Here is an 8,754-nt window from a genome sequence, read left to right as displayed (position 1 = left end):
TTTCGGAAACTTCCCTTGTCGGACAGACGAGTTACCTTCTTTCAGTTGGCTGTTTGAATTACAACCAAAATTCTCAGGGAACAATGAGAAGCTTTTCGCACAGACTCTTTATCTCTCTCTAAATTTAACTTACATTTCATATGTTTCTGAGTTTTAATTTCGATCAGTTGTGTGTAGTCGTGCTGGAGCTATTCGGAGCGCCGCTTCAGAACGTTTTTGAACACCAGAACAGGACTCTGAATCTCTTTTATTTACGACTACACTCTTGATCTCGACCAAAAAGTCCGATTTCAAAATATAAACAAAAGGTTAATTTAACCGTTTTTCATACAACTTCACAATTTTAACTTGATTCTATATTTATGCTATTTTTATTTTTCAAAATTTCTAAATAAAGCACGATATATTTAATCCATTTAATGTTTTATATTTGTATATGATTTTTGAGAAAGTGACAGAACTTTATTTGATAACATTATTTTGAAATACTTTCGAAATTTCTGTCGGGTGTTCTTAGTTCGTGGAAAATTTTATCTTTAAAAGTTTGATAAAATGTTCACACATTAAGCCACAAAGCCACGTCAAGACGACACCCATTTTGTGGTAGTTTTTTATTTTCCAGAAACTAACCCTGATTGCTAGACAGAATAACAATCAGAGAATAAAACTGGATATTCGTTGCTATTGCTACTCCATTAATTAATTCAGTCGAATGAAATCGTTCGAGACAAAAATTAATTACATTATTATGCTGTTGCTGTCAAATGTTTTAATTAGAAAGGATGGATTTTTTTTTAACACAGATTTTTCTTTTTAAACTAAATACAAGAACGATTAAATGTTAAAAATCGTAAGAATTAACACCAAATTGATATAAATAATCTTTACAACGAGTGCAAAATTCTTATCTATAGATATTGTCATTAATGCATCTAAAAATATAAGCAATAGCAATGAATAAAGTAGGAATTGTTTACATTTTGAAAGTAACCATANACATTTCTTAATGTTTCAAGGTCCCTAGTCAAAAATATACAAATCTTGTGCGATCATTTTCGACCGATCGCTATACTTTTCGTCTGTTATTATGTCAATATAACAGCTGGGAAAGTAAAAGTTATAAGAGTAATATTCTTGATAAGAAAACAAAACACGAAAACATAATAAACATAAATAAAATAATTTATTAGTTAATTATTCACGTAAAAATATCTATTGATAAAATTAAATTCTACTCACTTTAATACACATTTTTTCCTTAATTTATTTATTTCCTTATCAAATCAATTTGTAATTTTAATGAATGAATGAAAATAAATTATTTAATTACTTAGATTACGAACTCCTTTTATAAGTTAAGAATTTAAATTACGATAGCTCGTATTAAATTGCTTTTATATACGTTCCATTTTATATAAAAAATGTTTTTTTACTTAACAATTGTAATTTTATTCGGACAATTTCTAATTTAAAATATTTTTAAAATTACAAATTTCAATAATATTATATGCCATTAGTCATGTATTAAGCGGTCTTAATTTGTGAGATTTAAAAAAAAAGCGTGTCCTTATAACACAAATAATAATAGATCTAATAATGTTCTGGTATATGTAAATTTTTAAAATAAGCACGCAATATAATAATACATATTTATAAAAATCATAAATTAATCCATAACAAAAAATCAAGTGGTCGCAATCAATGATACTTTTTATCAGGTTACCTGACAAAAAAATAAAATAAAAGGTATATATATATTATATATGATTTACAGATTAAAATTAGTTTTTATATCATACAAATCACTTTCAGGTGATTTTAATTTTATGTGTATTAAATAATTCGAAGCGTTGTTCAATTTTATGATTATTTATACATTTTTTGAACGTATTTCCGGAACTTTAATGAATTTTTATAAGAAATTAACTTTAATTTGCTAGGACATTAGTTTAAAAAAAAACGCTTTAAAACCTAAGCCGTAAATCAATTGCGATTGTACTGTGTTAATCATTAAACATAATTTTGATTTAAAGAAGAACATTAAGAATTTAAATTATTCTTTAAGAAAAATTTTAATTTAATACAACATTTTCTTTGTGAACTATCGTAACGTTGAATGATTACATGTTTTATGATTTTTAATTAGGTATGTTATCTAATTGTTGTACCGGGGATGACACTTATTGTATATGAGACATCGCCTTTTTTCTTTAAAAATAAAAATAAATAAATAAATAAAATTTATCTCCAATCTAGCAATTCATTGCTATAGATAATATCTGTTAGAATAACCCAGGTGGAAAGCAATCACTCACGAATGGCAATCAGTTGTTTTTAATTCCTATGATATATGTATGTAAGTGTGTATGAACTACATATAAAATGAAATCATAATTTTTGTATAATAAGTTTTTTATTCATTTTTCCTATTTTTGTTTCAGTTTTAGTTCCTGGTATTTAATGTTAAAAAAAAAAATTGTTTTTACAAACGTGTGCGTATGTTGTAATTAGTTTCTTTGTACTTCATGTACAAAGAACCTAATTAGCATTTTAAAGTAATTTTTTTCTATTTCAGTATTATAATTGCTGTAAGATATTGATATATACAGAAAATTTTCCTTATATTCTTCATCAGCAAATAATTTTCACATTTCAAAGATTTTATTTATAAGTATTACCAATTTACAATAATTATCAATTTACATAAGCTATTTGACAAGAGCAAAGTATTGTACGATATCATACTGTAATATATATTTAAGTTGATTTATAATATAGATAAACATATAAATCATATTATACATAATATTAATGAATGAAATAACGAAAAATGTTTATCGAATAGATTAAATTAGACTTATAAACTTGCGCGTTTTTTTTATTGTTTTAATAATTTTTATCTGTTTTGTTTATTATAATTTAGCGAAATTGTAATTCAATTCCAATTTCTATATTCAATTACATAACGTATTATCGTTATTTATTGTACATTTAACGTTTATATATATATATAACATGCGAAAATAAGCATTACTTTCAAGAAAAATTCTTCTCCTCTACAATTTGGTATTAATAACACGTAGCACAAATGATAAGAAATTTCATTAAAAGAAATTATTTTTCATTTGTGCTACTTATAATAGCTTTTAATCGTTTTACTAATTTCAGATGTTTTCAAATCTTTTCTTTAAATTGTATATATTTATATTTTATAACATGCAAACAATAAATTAAATGCCTGTTTAAAATTTAGTACAGGCAGTCAAATAAAAGTAATAGTAGTTCCGCTTTTAACTGCTATTCTTCCACGATCATCATATTCCCCTAGATTTAGCTCTTATTGTCTTGTTCTTTTATCCACTGTTAAAAGAAAAACTTTAAAAGGAAAACGATTTGAGTCAACGATTCCTGAAAAGACCTAATCTTTCTAAATGTTTCCTGAATCAATCAATGCGACATTTGGATGATTTGCCAATGGGAGAATGCCTCCCGAGAGGAGTTTCTGCATCTATTTAGTTATTAGGCATTTGAAGAAAACCCGGAAAACTTTACGTTGTCAGTCCATTGGTCAGGCACGAACCCACGACTTCAATGTTTAATAGTTTTATTCATTCTAAATGTTTTATTAATTGGAGAAATCGTCGAAGAACATGCATTGCAGTTTAGGATGATTATTTTGAAAATTAATAAATTAATTTCTTTATATCCAAACACGTTTCGATTTTTGACCCGTCTTGTATTTAAGAACTAATTTATTAATGTTATAAAACTTTTTTAAATAGTATTACACAAAAATTTTCAGTTTTGGATTATTATTATTATTATTAATGAAAATCTTTTCCTATTTACTAATATATAAACAAGGAAAATATTTTTATTCAAAAATAAATTTTATAATCTTTATCTGATCGTTTCAATGAATGTATATATGAGACGAAAATTTACAGATTTATATTTGAGGACAATTATATCATTCATTCAGATCAAAATCTTCTGTTATCTATATTATTGTCTTTAAATTTAATGTATTAATTAGTTGACACAAATATGGCATTTTTGCTTATTTTAATTCTTGTCTTTATTAAAATAAATGCTTTAATTTTAAAGATGAATTTGCTTTGACGAATTATGTAAGCAGGTAAGTCAATTTGCAGTAATGTTCTGATCGAATCCTCAAAATTTCAAGGGTAATTTGACCTGTATATGTCAAATTCTGGCTCTCACTATTAGGGAATCCGTTTCTTATCTGGAAAATCCGTATTTAAACCTGTTATAAAGACATTTTTATTGCCCACAAGACGAAAGGAGTTAAAAATACACACATATTTTATACATACATACATACATACATAAATAATCTAATAACGAATACTTGATAAATATATAATATAATATAAATCAAAAATATAATAGTAGGATGAAATGTAATATAATATATATTTTTCTTTTTTGATTTTTTAGAGAAAATATTCATGAATAATCGTTCAATGATAATGAGAAGACCAACAAATTATACACGTAAAGGCGTTAAAAATCAAAATATATAGGCCTATATATACTTTTTAATCGGAAATGTACATTTTTTACATTAGATTGACCTCATTAACTTTTTTACAAGAGTAATAATGCTAAATTGACGCAAAAGTGTACACCAATTTAACAAAAATAACAAATAACAAATTAATTTATTTTTAATATGAATAGAAAGTAATTAAATAAAAATTTATTATTTTTAAAAATAGTAATTATGATTATTAACAGTTATATTTTAACGTTATTATTGTTAATTTATAAACGAATAAAGGAAAATATTATTATTATTATTATTATTTTATAAATCGATAAATACTTAAAACAAATAAAAAGTTAAAACCATTTGGCCTATTTTGAGGTCACGTATACATTTCCTCTAAGAGTATAAATAAGTTATAGGTGAGAGTTGCCATCTATTGTCTATTAAAATAAAATTTTACAATAATTTTAAGCTTTTAAATTTTCTTGCGGTAAAATATTAATAGTTAAATTAATAGATCATTTAGACAGTATTCGAAATACATTTGAATGAGTAATTATCAAAATCTCTTCTGTATTTGAATCGGAAGCATTGTTTTCATCAATTAATTATGGTTATTTATATTTTAAATTAATTATATATTTCATTCGAAATCACTTGTAAATGTAAAAGCACAAAATAAGAAATTCTGTTGAATCAAATTCTAGCTGAAATTTCTCTAAAAAAGAGAAAAGTACGTATTATATACCGGAAAAAACGTTAATTTCTTATTTTATATTTTAAAAAGTTGCTTTATTTAGAACTTTTTAACATTGCAAGTATATCATTATCTAATTCAGTATTCTTTTCCTTATAATTTAACAAAAAAAAGGATATTTTCTTCAAGGCTATTATCTATTTTTTCTTGTCCACAAAGCCATGATTTCGATTACATAATATTTTTATTATCCGTAGATTATTTTAAATAAAATAAATATTTATATTAATATTAACATAAACATCCATCAAGAAGTTTACAAATTATTAGCTTCCTGATGAATGTTTCTATTGGTGTTATTGTTATTCATCTTTATTCACACCTACAGTCTATGGAATGTAAAATATGCATTTTAAAGAGAATTTTAATGGTAATTTATGCCATAAAAACTAATTATTCATATTTATACAATTTCATAGAAATTATAAAATTTAAAGTGCAAGAAGAAATAATTAGGCCTATATATGATAAATTTAGAAATGAATTTAAGTTTTAATATATCTTTTATTACATCATACATTAATAGCACCTTAAAGAAGAATACCTTCAAAGTCCTAATTGATCCTCCTGTAGTAATTAGCTTCTGTCAGCATCCATACTTATAAAAGCGGTCCTAGAAGCTACTTTTTGTGAAGTCTTTAAAGACTTTTGTCACTATAGCTTCCATATTCAAAAAACGAACATTCTGGTAGATATTGAACAGCAACCTAATGGCATTAAATCTGAGAAATAGCGCGAAACTCTAACACAGCTATTGCTTACATATTTATAATAACTTAGGTACTAGACAAGGTTAGGTCAAGATAAAAAAATTAAAATTAAAACAATAAATATTTAAAATTAAAACAATTAAGTTACCAGTAGAAGTAATAAAATAAGAAAGCCAAACGAAAAGTTATGTCTCAGTCAGCTTTAAGTATGACATAAAATTTTAAAAATTCTCACGCAGTAGCCTATTCAAATCTAATTGCACGCCTTCAGCAATCTCATAATATAAAATAAAGTGGCTAATTGAAGAAAAAATGTAACCTTTCGAATTTTTTTAGGTTTAATCAGATAAATAGTTAGAAACAGATAACATTTTCCTTGCCATTGTTTCATTATATTGCAGGGATTAATTACTGTTTTCGATGTAGAACGGATTCACAGGTTTTGCCGTAAAATATGTCATTGTGAATGAAAAAAAAGACGTATCAGACAGTACAACTATATCTGAAGTAGTTGGTCTTATATGAATGTTTGCTTTACATATCACTTTGTTGATTCTGAGTTCATTCTTGTGCACCTTACTTTTTACGTAAACTTTAATAAAGGAACGATACACAGGTGCAACACGCTTTGTGCCAGTAGGCTGGCAAATGCTGAATCTTACACCTGTATTGGTCATGTTTTTCATAATTTTGTTCTGCACGATGGAATAAAGTGCAGTAGACCCATGTTCTGATTTTTAAGCGTAAAGATGTATTTTTCGAATTGAAATATAAATCTGCACAACTTGAAAAACAGATTACAAAAACTAATCTAGGAGTTTTATTACAAATCGGTCAGTCAGCAACTCAAATAGAAGAAAACGAAAATGAACCGACGAAGAGTGATCATATAGATATAATGAGAACTGAGAATCATATAAACAGCATTACAATCCACCACTTTAGAGCGCAGTATACTAACTCGTTGGCACAGTACTACCCAAGATAAAAAGTCTGCTTGATAATACGTTGGTGTAAAATATTTTATTGAAAAGTGTGTAAAATAGAAGTCTTTGTTTTTTACTAGTAGGATATCATAACAAAAAATAGCATAAGATAATTTAAACCAGCTATGAAAGACATGGAAGCATTCTCATATCTCACAGAAAATTTAATGCTATTATTTAAAGCTGAAATACGAAGTGTACTCGAGTCAGATACAACTACTTAAGATTTAAACGTAGCAATAAGAGAAAAATTCGAAAGAAGATTCCCTATTGACTGTAATAGCCTGTTCTTGCCTCCCGAACCCTCATTTTAAATACCTTTAGTATGAATAACGGAATCAACAATAAAATATTGGATAAAAGCACAGTTAAACAATTTTTAATGCTTTTTATCTTACGTGTTTTATTGAAATTCATTTTGACAGTTATTAGACTATTCTGGTGTATATTATTTCTCAGTTTCTCGAATTACTGAAGCGCGTGCACCCGTGAGGATAATAAAATTTCGTGTTTTATATTAGTGTATATTTTTGATGCGTTTCAAAAGGGAGATTTTAATTACAGTAGTTTTTCTTTTGATGCGAAACCAGATTTTTATATTTTGTTATTGAGAATCGATAACTCAATTTATACAAATGGGGCTTGAGTGAAATTTTTCTTTTGGATGTTTTTGTGGAAAAGAGAACGGCCATTGAAAAAAAAGCAAAGGGAAATTAACTATCTTTTTAAGAATAAAATTAAATTTAACGAAATGCATTCTTTTACACCTCTAGACAATAAGATTTTACACAGTCGTAATTACATTATGGGTCCATGATATGTTCGAAAACCGGTGAATCGTGATGCTTGCAGACACAAATACCAGATAAAAAATTTTGGCAGAGTATAAGAGACGTTTCAGGCTTAAATAGGTACAGTGAATAATTGTTGGAATTTAGTCTTTGAAAGGATTTATCTGAAGTAGTAAATATTCCTAACTTAGATCGTTCGACTCCTTTGGATCGATTCGTAGGGAACAGCAAAAATTCATTGAAGCTGAGAGAAAAAAGTTCTAACTCATCTTCATGTCTCTCCAATTATTTTGAGAGCCTTCCCAGACTTCTTTCGGAAACTTCCCTTGTCGGACAGACGAGTTACCTTCTTTCAGTTGGCTGTTTGAATTACAACCAAAATTCTCAGGGAACAATGAGAAGCTTTTCGCACAGACTCTTTATCTCTCTCTAAATTTAACTTACATTTCATATGTTTCTGAGTTTTAATTTCGATCAGTTGTGTGTAGTCGTGCTGGAGCTATTCGGAGCGCCGCTTCAGAACGTTTTTGAACACCAGAACAGGACTCTGAATCTCTTTTATTTACGACTACACTCTTGATCTCGACCAAAAAGTCCGATTTCAAAATATAAACAAAAGGTTAATTTAACCGTTTTTCATACAACTTCACAATTTTAACTTGATTCTATATTTATGCTATTTTTATTTTTCAAAATTTCTAAATAAAGCACGATATATTTAATCCATTTAATGTTTTATATTTGTATATGATTTTTGAGAAAGTGACAGAACTTTATTTGATAACATTATTTTGAAATACTTTCGAAATTTCTGTCGGGTGTTCTTAGTTCGTGGAAAATTTTATCTTTAAAAGTTTGATAAAATGTTCACACATTAAGCCACAAAGCCACGTCAAGACGACACCCATTTTGTGGTAGTTTTTTATTTTCCAGAAACTAACCCTGATTGCTAGACAGAATAACAATCAGAGAATAAAACTGGATATTCATTGCTATT

The sequence above is a fragment of the Centruroides sculpturatus genome, unplaced genomic scaffold (genome assembly GCF_000671375.1).
Source record: "Centruroides sculpturatus isolate CEXI.00-Female unplaced genomic scaffold, Cexi_2.0 scaffold1337, whole genome shotgun sequence".
NCBI classification, from domain to species: domain Eukaryota; kingdom Metazoa; phylum Arthropoda; class Arachnida; order Scorpiones; family Buthidae; genus Centruroides; species Centruroides sculpturatus.
The sequence above is the reverse complement of the archived record's forward strand: the minus strand, read 5'-3'. Positions refer to the sequence as shown.